This window comes from Numida meleagris, chromosome Z (assembly GCF_002078875.1).
Source record: "Numida meleagris isolate 19003 breed g44 Domestic line chromosome Z, NumMel1.0, whole genome shotgun sequence".
NCBI lineage: Eukaryota > Metazoa > Chordata > Aves > Galliformes > Numididae > Numida > Numida meleagris.
In genome coordinates this window covers 35,989,384-36,005,838 of record NC_034438.1, presented here as the reverse complement: position 1 = coordinate 36,005,838, position 16,455 = coordinate 35,989,384, and the positions used below count along the sequence as shown (strand labels likewise).

General features: G+C 43.4%; 1 protein-coding gene across 4 annotated transcripts in view; it reads left to right on the top strand.

Moving 5' to 3' along the window:
* Positions 204 to 16,455, top strand: part of TMEM2 (transmembrane protein 2) — a 58,397-nt gene continuing 42,145 nt past the window's right edge. For 2 of the 4 annotated variants that reach the window (XM_021380436.1, XM_021380433.1), the window contains exon 1: positions 9,867 to 9,983. The gene's annotated coding sequence lies outside the window, so the exon portion shown is untranslated. Of the gene's footprint in view, positions 220 to 912; positions 1,005 to 3,742; positions 3,852 to 9,285; positions 9,428 to 9,866; positions 9,984 to 16,455 lie in introns of those variants that run through there. The other 2 variants (XM_021380434.1, XM_021380435.1) reach the window with 2 other exon arrangements.

Sequence of the window (16,455 nt, the reverse complement as noted above, 5' to 3'; positions counted from 1 at the left end):
TGCATACAAAAATATTTATGTCCATTGTCTTATTTTATCTCATTACCTCTCCTTCAGTGTTTTGTTTTGAGGATGATGTTTCTAAACAGAAGGTGATTTATGTACGGTCTGGCTTTCCGTCAGTCTACAATTTGTATTCATATTTCTCTGATTCTGAAGAAGTATTGTCTCTCCATGGTTACGTGTTATGGATAATACAAATAGTGAAGCTCACTGGAGGTAAGCTGTTAGCAAAAATGCAAAACTAACAGGGAAAAGCCTTCTACTCTTCCTTCTTTCAATTAAAATGAATGCACCCTGAAGTGTACCAAAAACAGCAAGTTTAAAAAATAAGCGTCTAGTTGATCTCTTTTTTTATTTAAAATTAAATTTCAATTATAAAGATACCTAACGTTGTTTTTCCTATTGTTTTTTTTAAGACTTTTATACTCAATTACACCACAAAGATACAGTTGCTGAGTAGTGTACATGTAGGATTTAGGGTTTTTTGCATCCTGAAAAGGACATGAGTTGAAACAGTAACATCAAAGTGTTAGCCATTAGATAAATTAAATGAACTAAAATAACAAACTTCCTGATAATCTCTGTAGCTGTGGAGTAAGCAAACCTTTCTGCATAGGAAGGAATTTGACTTAAAACCATCCATAGCTTTGCAGTATTTCACTCTTTACCCTCTTCTGTAGGTAGGACTGTAAATCTCTGAGGGTTTGTGTTCCAGTCAGGAAGTGTTTCAAGGAGAAGACCCAAGTTTTAGCCAGACTCAGCTTTTTGTTCTCACCAAAGCTGCTGTGCTGAAGACCATATCATTTTTTGAAAGTATAAGTAGTTATTATCATACACATTAACAGGTTTGTTTACCAAACATTTATGTTTTTTTTTCTTTTCTTGACTCTTTTCTTCTTCATTTCTTAGGATTAGAGTATGGCTCTGGTTCACATCCACGAGGAAGGTTAGTCCAAAGTCTGCATGAAACCTTCCCTGTGACAGAGGCCAACACAAAGCTGGTAAGTTGCTTAGGTCTCCCCAGAGCATTAGCCTGAATCCACAGAAAGGTCTAATCATTGTGTTTGCTCAGCTCAGAGTGAGGTTCATAATCTGTGATGCCTTATGATTGTAAGCAATGCAAATGTATGCCAGCAAACACCATGTGTAGTGGAAAACATCAGGGGAACTGGTCCTGCAGTCTATGTGAAGCCAGTAGGACTTCTTCTCAGTGCTGCACAATCATTACTTCAGACTGTCCAAAGGCTTGGTTGTATGGGAAGTTCTTGGTTAGTTGGTTGGTTTTGTGGCTTTGTTTTTTGTTTTGTTTTGATAGAGCCAACTGTAGCATTCTTTTCCCAGGGCTTAAGTTACGGCTACCCTTTCATCTCCATAAAGTCTCTGGCCTGATTCAGATGTGGAGAAAATTGTTTTGACAGACACATGCTTTTATTGTATTCTCAGCCTACAGTTTCAGTTGAGAAATCATTGTATAAATCTTTGCTCTCTGAGTTTGAGATGCATTGAGTATAGACATGCAGTATGTTCCTGGCTGCAGTTGTTTTTTGTTTGGCTGGCTGGTTGGTTTTGATTATTATTATTTCCTTTGGTCCTCTTGCTCCATGCAGCTTACTCCACAGAATTTGGTGGAGGTAAAACTTAACTATAAAATGTTGGTGTCTGTCCAACACATACATCTGATTTGCTTAGTAAATGTACTTCCACAGCAGTAAAAGAAGCCCTGGGGGAAGGGACTGGAACCAAAAAGCAAGAAAGGAACAATAGGTTGGTATAAAAAAAACCCAAAAAACAAAAAACAAAAACAAACAAACAAACAAAAAGAACTAGAAGGAAAATTAAGGTCACCAGAAGAGAACTTTCCAGATTTAGTGTTGTCTAGCCTGCTGTGTGCAAAGAATGGCAAGCTTAGACTGAGAACTGTGTCTTGCCCTGTGCATGTTACATACTCTATTAGATATTCCTCACAGATGCACTCAATTGTTTATCTTAAGTGACAATATCTGAGGAAAAAAAAAGAGGAAAGTGATGTTCTGTTTTCTTGAAAGAGCTTGTGTGCTGTGAAGCTTAAACTTTTTATTTATTTATTTATTTATTTATTTATTTATTTATTCCTTTATATGAAGCTTTTCAAGAATGGATGTATCTCAGCATCTGACCTTTTGGAGTTCTCTAGAGAATGAGTTTGTAAGTGAAATCCATTTTCCCCTTGTGCACTTGGAGACTGTATTGAAAAGCATTTCAAAAACTTAGATGGCACTGATAAGGTTTGAGCCTCTGTAATTCCCAAAGTCCTCCAAAGTATATATTGTCAGGTTGAACTAGATGATCTTAGAGGTCTCTTCCAACCTTAATGATTCTATGACCACAGGAAATAAAATACGATTATGAGTTCTCCAGCTGATGTTGACAGCCTGTGCTGAGTTACCAAAAGAGGCAAGTTGACAGCTTGTTTCTTTCAGCTGCAAAATAAAACCAAGCTGTAAGTTAACTGGCTTCATTTTGTACCCGATTCAGAATATGAATGTACAACTAATCTGAAGGACAGTTATCTCTTAAAAACTTAGTGTTCTGGTGGCATGTGGTACTTATCTGTTGCTGAGAAGTTTTAAGGAAAGCTTATGGGTACAGTTAGGGGCTCTGAAAAGTTCCTGTTCAGGAGAAAGATCCTGGCATTACAATGAATGTTACTAAGCATTCAGTGGTGGCCAAAAAAGCAAGAAGACTTTTGAGTTGATTTAGGTAGAAGAAGGAATTAAAAAAAGAGATTTGTTTACCAAGACACCCATATTCTGGAGCCTTCTGCAATTCTGGTCCTATCACCATTTAAAAAAAAAAAAAAAGTTGTAGCAAACCAGCAAAAAGATGATAAAGCACACTAAGGATTATGAGATATTAAACAGCTTCCAAGAAATGAATGAGGAAACATATTCTGTTTAAGAATTGGAAAAGAGATGAGTATGGGAAAACTTGCTGTGGTAGTGTGGAAAAAGAACAACCCTTTCTTTCAGTGTAAGAACTATGCAGTATCAAATGCAATGAGTAGGTGGAAGCTCCAAATGCAGCTAGAAGAGGTGTTCTCAGAAGAGGCAGTTATGTTGTACAACAACTTTTTACAAGACATAATGGACGGTAGGAATTTACATGAGTTCAGAAAACAAGAGGTTCTTTTAATGGCTGGAAAATGGAAGTGCGCCACTGGTAGGGGAGTAGACAACCCCAGAGGTTGGGGTACACTTAGTTAGCTCTTTCTCATACTCTCATCATCTCTCTTCACCAGCTATTGCTGGAAGCAGGCTGCAGTGCTAGACAGACTTCTGTGCATACACAGCATCCTCCTTTATAATATATATATATATATATATTTTTTTTTTTAAGAAACATCTGTGGAGCCAGAAATGGAAGGGTCATTACGTTTCAACTCAGGGTCTTGTTTTAGGAGCTGACATGCTTGGGGACATTATGGAATATCTCAATTTGAATTCTCTGTTGTCTGAAGAAGCATATGTTCTGCAGTGTTGCAAATGCACTTCAGTGAATCAAAGGATTCATTGCTGACAGACAAATACTTTTTGTTTTTACATTTGGCTGTCATTGTCATTCATAGGACACTTTAATTCCTGTTTTTGTAAAAAAAAAAAAAAAAAAAAAAAAAGGTCACGATGATCTCGTGTGCAGGGAACCCAACAGATAACTTTTCCTGTAACACTGATTAGCCATTGTATTTGTTCTCTCCCAAAAGGAAAAGGGCTCATTCAGCCATTTGGTGACACACTGTATTGACAGAAAACTGAAAATTTACTGGAAACAAAACCCTTCAGTTCTATGTATGATTGCTGACATAGTACAAGGTAAGTGGAATTCTACAGTATTACTAAAAAGTGTGTCTGTTTTCACACTGTTTCAGATATCTTTTTTTAAAAAGAGTATAATTTTGAGTACTATGGTCTGAACGCACAATGGAGTTGAGAGCCTAAAGTTGTGCACAGAGATTTGCAATAGCAAATCATCTTCTCTTGCACTGTGTCATGCAAAGCCCTGCTTTAAACATCAGTTTGATGCCAGGGAAGTGTACCTTCCCTCGGTATCCTAAGGCTGCAATAGACTTGTTACATTTTCAAAGATATAAAAAGTATTCTTACCTGTATATGCTTCTTCTTGGAGGAGGTGGGTTATCTGCAAATACAGGTTTTCAGAACGTGTTATGTTTGGTTTAGGGAACAGTCTGGAAGCATTATAGCTTCCCCCCCCCCCCCCCCGAAGTATTTATTAATGCCTTTTATTTATCTGATGTACTGGAGCATTTCTAATTATGAAAATATTTATATTGTGCCATTAATCAGATATGTAATAACTAATAGTAGAAGTAAATCACTTAAAATGGATTTCTTTACAGTGGAAGCCAGACTCCCTCTTTTTCCCAGAGTGAAACAGCTGTTTTTTTTTCATGTATCTACCTTGTTTGTATACATCTGCCAATACGAGTGAACATCCATGGCTTAAGCTCTGCTCTTCCTCCTGTAAATTTCACAGTATGTCAACCAAAATCATTCTCTAGTTAAGTAAAAATTAATACCAAAAATTGCAGGACATAAATTTATGGCATAGAAATATTACACGCACAATTCTGCATGCAAATTGCTATGAAGTGGTAATGTTAAACTCATGAGATGAAACACAAACAGTTGAAGGTACGTCAAGAAATTTCACTTAAGTCTGATAGACAATTTACAGGAAATTATGCACTTAACAGTTTTTAGTCTTCCTTATGTATTATGAAATGTCTCTTAAGAACTCATAATCCATAATTTATAAAAAAAAATTATAACAGTTATGTAAAAGTCTGCAGAATTCAACTTTCTGCACTCCAGACGTGACTCTCCTGGGATTGACAAGACTAGCAGTTTGCTTCTGTTTCTGGATCAAACCAGCAGGTAGAGCCAAAAAGCCCTTAGGGTTACGTATCTAGTAGCTCATTTAACAATATGTTTTCCTTAATATTCCTGGTAAATATACGCCAAATTTACTATTGTCATTCCCTATTAATTTTGGCACATGTATCAACTCAATTCATATTAAAATAAATATTGAAGTGACTTGGAAGTTGGGAACCTTCAAAGGAAAGCCTTGTCAAGGAAAATGTTTTTAATACAGAAGGCAGTCAGACTAAGTGTTTTGTGTCACATTGATCAAAAATATAAACACACTCTGGGGGGAAAAAGTTATCTTTATTTCTTAATTTGAGACTACACAGTGTACAGATTTGTTTGGTAAGGAATTGCAACTTTCATTGAGGTGATATTAAAAATAAATGCAATATGAACTTGATGCATTTTGTCTTTCATCAAACTGTACATTAGGAGAAATACTGAAGGCAAAATACACCCACATCTTCCACATCTTTTCCATGCCTGTTTTGCCATTATACTTGTAAGGCTGCAGTCAGCCTGTTCTCATTTGCTATTCACATGTATCTTCAAACTTTCTTTGAAAATCCCAGTCTGTGAATCCTCTTTTCAACCTCCAGTGCAGTCTATGGCCCCTTCAGTAACAGGAATTTTGAAATGAATTTACTAGTTCCCTGTTAGTGCCTGGATTACAGGCATCAGTCTTTCTTCTTGGTTTTCATCAGTTTATAATCTCTATATGATCTAGAATCTTGAAATTCCAATGTTTTTCTCCACTGTAAAATCATTGGTAATAGCTGAAGTGAAAACATTCACTGATTGGGTGATGAGGTGCTGGCACAGACTGCCCAGAGAAGCTGTGGCTGCCCCATCCCTGGAGGTGTTGAAGGACAGATTGGATGGGCCCTTGGCAGCCTGAGATAGTGCCTGATTTAGTGGGTGGCAGCCTTGCCTGTGGCATGGGTTTGGACTGATATTTGAGGTCCCTTCCAACCCAAGCCATTCCATGATTTTGATAGAACTAAGAGATGGGTCTATTGAGGAAGCTTCAGGGAGGCTAGTGAAATCCTCGAAGCCTCCTTGAGGCCATCTCCTGTCCGTGCCACTGCTATCAGGCAGAGTCACTGCCCTTGAAAAATAGGAATTTGTGTAAGATAGGTAAGGATTAAACCCAGACTTCTGAACTTCTGAGTGAAAGTATGCCACATAGTACAAGTGGGTTTTTTTGGTCTGTTTTTAACGTTATTAATTTCAGTAGTAATAAATGAAACCTCTAATGAGTTTCTTCACATTTTTTCCATAGACCTGCAAAAAAAAAAAAAAAAAAAACACCCAAATTTTGTGTTACAGAATCACAGAGTTGTAGGGGCTGGAAGGGACCTCTGAGAATCATGAAGTCCAACCCCCTGCTAAGCAGGTTCCCTACAGCAGGTGGCACAGGTAGGCGTCCAGATGGGTCTTAAATATCTCCAGAGAAGGAGATTCCACAACATCTCTGGGCAGCCTGTTCCGGTGGTCTGTCACTCTGACAGTAAAGATGTTCTTCCTTGTATTAGCTTGGAACTTACTGTGTTTCAATTCACGCTCACTGCCCCTTGTCCTGCCACTAGGCACTGTTGGAAAGAGTCTGGCCCCATCCACTTGACTCCTGCACTTTAGATATTTATAAGCATTGATCCCTTCTCAGATTTTTCTTTCCAGTCTGAACAATCCCAGGTCTCTCGGCCCTTCCTCATACAGGAGTTCCTCCAGACCCCTCAGCATCTCTGTGGCCCTCCACTGGACTCCCTCTAGGAGATTGCTGTCTTTTTTGAACTGAGAAGCCCAGAACTGGACACTGTACTCCAGATGAGGCCTGACCAGGGCAGAATAGAGGGGGAGGATCACCCTCGTTTTGAAATGCAAAAACAAAAAGGCATAATCTTCAGTGGGCAGGGGAAGATTGAGGTGGAAAGTCAGAAGTGAATGTAAAACGTTATAACATGAGAAACCACAATTAAACTATTCCCTACTAAGACCTGGTAACAAATTATCCAAGCATTCCTCCTGCACGCAGCTTAAACTCTTTTGTCTTCTTTTTTTTTTTTTTTTAAACTGTCGTTGTATTTTGTTAACTGCTGTTAGCTTGGCAGCCTTTGTGCTATTTAAGGAATTTCACTTCTTGTTGCCACCTGGTATGTTAAACTCCCAGAGAGGTAATTAAACATGCATGTGTTTAGTATGATATTTGAAAACACAGCTACTATATGGAAAAGGTATTACCACAGAGTACCTGGGATGTACACCAGGAAGGCTTAAACAAGGAAAGAAGGATGTGCATTCCCTCTCCTGTCTGCAATACATGAACAGCGACATTTCTGAATCACGGGAATCCAGGTGGGAATGCAGAGACAGGCCATGACTTCAAGCAGTAACTGGATACACTTACCTTTGTTCCCCGAGCCTATTGGAGTTTCTTTTTGCTTAGGAGGACAAAAGGTGACTTTTTCTTATTTATTTTGAAACCATTAGACCACAGCCACTCTCTTGATGGCCTCTTCCAAGTCTGTCTTTTGCTATTGCTAAGCTTTGGGTTATGCATTTGACACAATTCCATCTGTTTACACCCAAAGCAGTATGAGGAAAGAGGTCACACTAGATGTAGGTGTAGTGCTTCACTGTGTCACTTGGCTTTGATGCACAGATTTGCAATACTCAGGTAATCTATAGTCCACTCTTTCATATACTTACAGGCATAGGAATTTTTACAGCCACTGAAACCACCACTTCTACAGGTTGTAATTGTTGGGTAAGAACTCCATCCTGCAAGATCTGCTGTAAAAACAGAGGATCTCTTACATTTGCCTAAGATTAACTGGCTACGTGTGTCATGCTCCATACAATACACTGAGCTTCAGACTATTTTGTGTTTGTAGAAGTGTTTCTCCTTATGCCACCATATAGGATGTAACAAGAAACATCTACCCAGACATGACTGAAAGGAGACCTCTGCACACTCAGGACTGTGAGTTTTGGTGACTAGTCAGTGTGTCCTAATTTTCTATACAAGTATACACAAGCACATAAATGGCTCATTCTGGTTTTGGACTCATAACTTCCCAGTGGATAAGTACTGCTCAATGTTAGTGAAAAACAAAAGCACTGTTTTTAAAAAATATCAATGGAGAAGTAACTAATATGTTTTCTGGGAACAGAAAACATCAGTCCACATATATTTTTGTGGAAGTACTGCATTAAATGAAAATAATTTCTCAAAGGAAAGGAAAGGCTTAACACTAAATATTTTATGGAATTTCCACAAATCAAATTGCATGAACATTTTGTTTCAATTGGCATTCTCAGGGAATAATTCAGCATTATTTTATACCAGAAGGGTAACTGAAAGAGTGTTAATAACTGAGCACATGCACTGACAGGCATAGCTGTGTGTGTGTATAAAATGGATACCGAGGGCAGTGCTGATTTGTTTGTTTTAAGCGAGGCATTTGTTTTGCACCTGAAATGTTTGAATTTCACATTAAGCAAAGATGAACCACCTTCAGTTTCGCTTGTTCTTCAAACCTAAGTCACTGGCAAATGTGAACGGTCAGTTTGCTTGCGCCTTTTTTGGAACGAGGCAGCGATTTACGTGTTGAAAGAATCGTGCTCCGGGGCATTTTAAAAAATGACAGCAGAAGACAAAGGCGCGATCAAAACGAGATGAAAACGCCTTTATTTATCCACCCACGGGCTTCCTTCGCCGTGGCTCCGTGCGAAGGACGAGTCGGGAACTGCGCCGGCCCGTGCCGTGCCCGCGGGCTGCGGGTCTTGGGCCGCCTTCGAGGGCCGGAGCCGTCGGAGCTGCCGCGGTGCGCGGCTCGGTCGCTAGATGTCTCCACACGCTGCAATCAGCACGGACAGGATGTACTTGTTGTAAGCAAAGAGGAAATAGCTAGAACTGAAGTTACGCGGGGCAGCGTTTGTGGGAGTATAAATGAGTTATCCCTCGGTTTCCAGCTGTCTGGAATTTTCCCAAGGAAATAATTAAGTTGGAAAATGTTGGCTGTATTTCCCGAATCCTTTCATTCAAAGCATTTAGAATCCGATCGGGGCTTTTTTTTTTTTTTTTTTTTTTTTTTTTTTTTTTTTTTCCCTTTCTGATCTGTAGTGAGTTCGGCCCGACCTCAGTGCGCTGGAAGCGGTGGGACGTCCCACACTTAAGAGAGGTCCGTTGTCAGATCCACATCAAAGCCGACAACCTGGGCGGTTCCGCGTCCCCGGCAGAGGGACTGAGAAAGGCTGGAGCTCCATTCACCGCCTGCCTGCTGCCTCAACCACTGTGATGCGCTTTGCTGTTGAACAGCTGCAGGCACTGGTTCCTTGAAATCAGAACTTTTTTTTTTTTAATTTGGTTTGACTACAGCCCAAATCAGATTTTAAAAAGGAAAGAAAGAAAGAAATTCTCATAAACCAGAATCAGATTTTCCAGCCAGCAAGAGCTGGCTTTTCCCGGACCAGAGGCTGCCCGGGCTCCGATTCCTGTAAGTAACTTTGTTCGCCGCTCTCTTTAAGCGCAGTATCGATACCCGCTGGCACCTTTCTCCCGGGCCTGAAGAGGGCCATCACCCCGCGCTCCCCGCTCCCTCCGGACCTCTCTGCTCTTCTCCCCAGCAACACCTGCGCGCTCGCCCCGCGTCTCCCTGTGCCCCAGCGCACAGCGCGGTGTTGCCGCAGCCATGCGCCACCAGGCGGCTCAGCACACAACCCCACGCCGGGCAGCTCGGAGGGGGCCGGGCCGGTGGCGCGGCGCGGCGCGGCGAGGGGCGGGCGGGCGCTGCCGCTCCTCCCCCGGCGCGGGGGCGGGAGAGGCGGTCCGGCAGCGGCGGGGCGCAGCCGCCTCCTTCGGGGCCGGGGATCGCTGCCCCGCGAGGTGGCGGGGCGGGGTGGGGGGTGGCTACGGCCGCCGCCAGTTGCGTAAGGCCGGGAGCCGGGGCGGGAGCCGCGGGGGGAGGCGAGCAGCTGGGGCCGCCCGCCCGCGGTGTCCGGGGCGGGGAGCGCCATGCCGCCGCCCTGAGCGCGCCGCCGCGCCGGGCCCAGGTGAGCGAGTGCGTGTGCAGCGCCGGGGCTGAGGCGGAGGGAACCTCCGCGGGGCGGGACGGGGCCGGCGGGCGCGGGGAGCCGCGGGGAGCAGAGCAGGGCCGGTTGCTGCCCGCCCGCACCGGCCTCTTTTGTTCCCGGGAGCGGCGGCGGCGCGGGGAGGGGGGAAGGGTAGGGAGCGGCCGGGGCCCTTGCTGGAGGCCGGTGTTGGGCGCACGCTCGGTGCCCCGGGGCCGGGACGGCAGGTGTGGGCGTTGTGCCCTGCGGTCCTGCGGCAGGTGCTGCCCGCGCCCGGCGCTGCCGTCCCAGCGCTCCTCAGCGGGTTCACCCCGGGCAGCGGGGCGTCCCGCAGTCCTCCGATAGCAGTGCCGTCTGCTCGGCGTCCCCAGGTGTCTGGGTTGCTATGGGCTGCCTTTCCTGCTCGTGATAACCCAGGCGTGTTTTCCTTGCCCAGAGGCTCGCGAAAAGCAATGGGAGTTGTTTTTCTCAGTCTTTCTGCAGGGTGTGCGGCGCCAGACATGCTCCATTCGTGCTTGGGGCGCGTGCTGAGGGTGCCTTCCTTGTTTGTATCTTAAAGGTGAATGGGGGGCACGGATTCTTTACAGCCAACGAGATTACACATTCCCTTGTAGTTACAAAGACGAAACCATACCCGAGGCTTTACAAAGATAACACGGGGAGGAAGATAAAACAGTTCTAGGATAGCGCCAGTCAGGCTTTGATGCAGCACAGGAGATCTGTAAGAGCATGTCTGCGTTACTGGTGTGGAATAGCCCATGGGCAGCGGTGGGGTGGAGGAGAGGTGAGGACCATCTTTGTTCTTGCAGGGCGTGCAGCTGGCAGAGGTGCTTTGTCTGCAGGGATCCTGTGCACCGCCTCTGGCAGTGTGAAATCTGCCGGGTCGGGTGCGACCGGCTCAGCACTGCCTGCTCTTCTGGCTGTGTTCCAGCGCCTAGCAGAGCGCGTGTCCTGGGCCTGATCTGGGCAAAGCATCATGAAGAGTTCATTTTATGTAAACTGCAGGCAGTAGCCCCAGTTATGAATGGAATTCAGAAAGGAGAAAAAGGAGAGGGGAGAAGGAAGAAACAAAAAAGCAGAAAAAGGAGGGCTGGCAATCTCAGTTCGTCAAGGATCCATAACAGAGTGTCTTTTTAATGTTACCTGTGCTGAACACTGTTTGAAATGCACGTAGATGGTTTTTTGGAGGTAGACTGTAGGTTTGTTTTAATTACCTTAAGCCCACCATATTTTGTGCGGAAAGTGGTGGCTGGGGCTGGCGGGGGCTAAGCAGTGACCAAAGCACAGGGAAAACAATAATGCTGCTTCTCACAGGGCCTGTGAGATTCTCTGAAGGCTGTGGCTGTCCCATGACAGGAACAGGTACCGTTCAGTGGCACAGATCACTATTCTTCTGAGCTGAGGAAGCAGGTCATGGGGCAGGGGAACAAAGAGGTTGTTTTTCCCGTAAGGGGTGGTTATAAAAATAGGTACAGCTGGATGACATCTGCTCATCCTGGGAGCAAACCAACCATGGGGATTATGTACTCTATAGCCTGAAGTTCTGAAAATCTCATGTGAGATGTACGTGGATATCTTGTACATGGAAAGGGATTGGGGGTTCCTGCTTTGGTGGGTGATGGTAGGGAACAGTGGGGCAGGTGCTTTTCAGTCCAAGCTAAATGCCCAGTAACAGCATTCTTATAATTGAAGATGCGCATAGATGCGCATGTGCTGTAGGCAATTCAGACTAGAAACATTCTTCAACTACGGAAGAATATAGTAAAGTTACTTACTGATTTGGTTTTAACACCAAGCATAATGGTTACCTTGCTTTACAGTACACTTTAGAAAGGTGCTTAACAATCGGTTTTCACATATTGCTGTTGTGCATTTTGCAGTCAGTTCAGCCTCTTGTTTTTGGAGCTTCTCTCACAGAAAATGAGCACTGCCCTGCAGCTTATTCTTCCTCTTTGTAAGGGAAGGAGGATGGGTTCTGGGACTGCTCAGGCCTAGGTGATGCCCATCCTACCTGTTACCATGAGGAAGTGATGCTGCAGGGCGCTGGCTCTGAGCTGCAGCACTGGTGTGTTCTGCCTGGCGCAGAGCGTGGCCACCTGAGGCTGCAGCTGGGCAGGGTTCACCCTCCCTCGCTTTGGGCAGGGGGAGCTCTGCAGCCTTCATCCCCAGGGGGCTGCTTCCACCACCTTGCCTGCTTCTGTTTAGGATTGAAAAACTGCTGACAGCTGGCAGTGGGAGGGTTACCATCCAGCAGGTCTCATTTTCTATGTGTTAAAAAGCTGTGTTGGGAGCACAGTCTGAAGCGTATCAACAGTTTGTTCTTTGCATTAGCAAGGCAGTTTTTATGGTCACCCAGAGTATACATCAAAACAAGGTTAAAATCTATAATGTATGAATTACATTATAGATTCATTAGATCATATAGATTATAGATACATTAGTTCTTATTTGGAATCAAGTCACAATTAGACTTCATCCATTTCAAGCTTCTTTTTAATCAAAAGGATTTAACTGCTGATGTAGTGAAGATGTTTTTGGCAAGACAAATGGGAATTAACTGTTTGTAGGTGTAGGTTCAGAAATCCACAAAAGTGTTTTCTTGGAGAAAGGAAATGGAGTGGGGGAACGGCAAACCTTGAAGAAAGATATGAGGGAGAAAAGTGATATACTTGCCAATAAGGAAAGGAAATGCTCAAGACGTTAGAGAATGCATGCTTTTAGACTTGTATCTGATGTTCTTCCTTTGCTGTGAAGTAGGTTAACGGTAGGGAATGTACTGATAGCTCTGCTATCTTTTTTGGCACTGTGGGCTAAAAAATGTAGTGCAGACATGCAAAATGCCTGCCTTCACCTGGCAGGATGTTGCAAGGTTGGGCTGTTGGATGCAAAGTTCTTGGAGTTCCCTGGAAAGGAATTTACCGCAGTAATCCAAGATATGAATGCAGCCACCAGCTCAGCAGAACACATACTTGGTAGTGGATTAAAGTCTTTGTTTTGCTTTTTGAAGACTTGCTTCTCCTTTGATGCGTCCCATACACTGTTTGTGATTTTTACAGCTGGGAAATGATGGAAAGAGCTTTTCTTTTCTGAAATTGTTTCTTGCAAGAGTTTTAGGTCAAGTGATTTAAATTACTGTGCACTGTTCGCCAGGCTCTCAGCTTGTGTATTTTTGTGACTCCCGTGGATACCTTCTATCTATACAGAAAGCTGGCATCCAGACATGCAGTGAGATTACTCCACATTTTTTTGGCTAGAGAGACTCTATTCAGCATTTACTTCGAGCATCACTGCTGCTTCCAAAGCCATGTGTGTATCTGGTGTTTGCCCTGCTCTTCTTCTGAAGAGCGGGGCAATTCCTGCAGCAAAATGGAATCCCTTCCACGCTTCTTCTCCTGCTGTATGCCAATCTGTCACATTAATTTAAGCCATCAGGTAGAGGTACATATTTTGTGTTCACAATGTCTACAGTTACAATGGCTGATCTGAGGATTTTTGCTTTTCTAGGAAGAGGTGACTTTGGTAAAGGATGAGCACAAGGTGGTTAAGTATGATTTTGAAACATAGAAGAATAGTGCTGTCATGGCAGACAAATGTCTGTCCAGGCAATTACCTGATGTCTGACAGCAATGAGTAATAAATGCCTGGTAAAGACATTACATGTGATGCCCCAGCTTCCAGTCTCCAACAGCTTGCAGTTGGAGAACTTCCTAAGCTCTTTGTGCAGCAGTCCTTTACTGGCTTCTCATTTGTGACCCTACTGTTTTATGAACCTCTATAAATTCTTAAAATCCAGAACTTGCAATACTGAGTCAGGTTCAAAAACCTCTTTTAACACCCCCACCCCCCCCTTTCTTTTTTCCACTTGAAGAGAGTCATTTGTATTCTCTGTGCTACTCCTGACTGTGTGGACCTCTGTCATATATTCTCTTAGTCATCATTTTACAGGATGAAGAATCCTTTGGGGGATCAAATTGCCAAGAGGTGCTGATGTCAGAGCTGTTAGCTCAGTGGATCTGATTTGGAGCCCTCAGCTTAATCATCTTTTAATGCAAACTCCTTGGCTTATAGAAATGCGAGGCAGCTCTGAAAGAATGTGAGTGTGCAGCTACATTAATTCAGTTGTGGGATGGCAACTTCTCAGCCAGCGTTTTTTCCTTTGTAGCTGATGAACGGCTAAAAAAGTTGCAAAGAGAATTCTTCAAGTAAGCAGAACAAGGGATGGCATAAAACATACTGAAATGTGAATTAGTTTGGAAAAAAATCTCAAGAACTTGAGAGCTTTAGCCAAGAGAGAAAGCAACATGAGGAGAAAGAAAGAAATGCATATACAATTATGGAAGAGAGCACACTATGGTACTGATGAGTGCTATAGATGGAATTTAAATGTGAAGGGGCACTGATTATTAAGTGCTTCTGGCAATGCATTGAGGAGTTTCCTGGAGTTTCCGTATGTTTATGTCTACAGACCAAATCTGAATGTGGGGATCAGACTTTTCTCACTCCATTTTATATTCTGTACTGTCATACCTGTTTATGCATGTGTTTATCTGTTCTTAAGGATTTTTCAATCAGAATGCTTGACAAGAAGGAATTAGATATCTAATCTTGCCTTCCTCCTCTGGAATGCCAGAAATCAATTTCGTCAGTCCTTTAGTGGTTAGCTCCAGAGCTGCAATTCGTTCCTCTGAAGTGTATTACAGAGATTTATTTTTTTCTGATGTCCAAAGGTGTAGTGGTTTTCAGTGAGACTTGTTCTTCCTGAGACTGTGAATATCTGTAAATACAGCTTCTTCTTATCATTAAGACAATAAGTAGTTATTTTACTTTGTTTTTACTTCTACTACCATCTTCAGGTTCTCTGAGGTGAATGTTGTAGATCAGTTACTTTCACATGGATGCTGTTGACTTGAACGGATGTATTTATTTGCTTAGAAGTAGGCTTGTGATGGGATGTATTGCTGAGCTGAGGGAGACCAAACTGTTCTGTAGACAGAGCCTCACAATGTCCCTGCAAGGCCAGAGACCATTTTTTTTCTCGTGTTACAGACTCAGGGCTCAAATAAGCAGTGACTCACACAGCAAGCTAATGACAGATGTGTGATTAAAATGCAAGCCTCCACTTTTGATACTCTATGCTAATTATTAAAGCTTTCCTTTCTAGAAATGAGGAACATGGTAAAAATTATTCCCTTCGTGTTTTCTGTTGTAGCATGCATGCAGTATTTCCACTGCACTGCGCAGGATCCTCTGTAATTGAGGCATTGGTAGATTCAGTAGGATACAAAGAAGAAAAAGGTTTCTGAAAGATTTCTTCCAGCCAAACATTCTATTGTTTAAACAATAAATGGAAAACAGAATAGAATCCCCCAATCTGCAAATGATTTATGAAGATTAACCACGTCAAACAGAAACAAATTGAAGTCTCTGTAAGTGTTAGACATTGTTTCAGATACACAGACCACAGTGGCTTCTGGCGTTTGTTTCTTTGACTCAGTGAGATGTAACATCTAAGGATGTTATAGATGTATTAGAGCAAACTAAAACTGAATGTGTCTTGGCACCAGTTAGGAGCAGGTGAGTGTTTGCAGGACAGTGTTTGGTGTCCAGGCACTAGAGAACACAGACATGTCCATGTACATGTCCCCTGCTACAGAGATCATTCACACAAGCTATGGAAAAAAGACAAAAACATGCTCAGTTATCACTGGTGAAAAGAAACACTTTTCTTGTAGAGAAAGTGGAAGAAAAAAAAACACCAAAAATGGCAACACTTCACCTCTGATCTGTTTGCCCTCATCCTTAAGGGTCATAGAATCATAGAATCACAAGGTTGGAAGGGACCTACAAGATCATCTAGTCCAGCCATCCTCCTATCACCACTACTACCCACTAAGCTACTAAATCGTGTCTTGTAGCACCTCATCCAGACACCTTGAACACCGCCAGGTATGGTGACTCCACCACCTCCCACGGCAGGCCATTCCGGTGCCTGAGCACTCTTTGAGAGAAAATTTTTTTCCTTCTATCTAATCTAAATCTCCCCTGGTGGAACTTGTGGCCACTTCTTCAGGTCCTATTTGTTGTCTGGGAGAAGAGGCCAACCCCCTGCTCGTCCTAGCCTCCCTTCAGGAAGTTGTAGAGTGTGATGAGGTCTCCCCTGAGCCTCCTCTTCTCCAGACTAAACAGTCCTAGCTCCCTCAGCTGTTTCTCATAAGACCTGTGCTCCAGACCCCTCACCAGTTTCGCAGCCCTTCTGTTGACACATAGCAGGGCCTCGATGTCTTTCTTGTAGTGAGGGGCCCAAAACTGAACACAGTGCTCAAGGCACGGCCTCTCCATTGCTGAGTACAGGGGGATGATTACTTCCCTGCTTCTGCTGGCTCATGTTCAGCTGAGCATCAACCAATACCCCTGGGTCCCTTTCCTCTTCACAATCATCTACGCACTCTGCCCC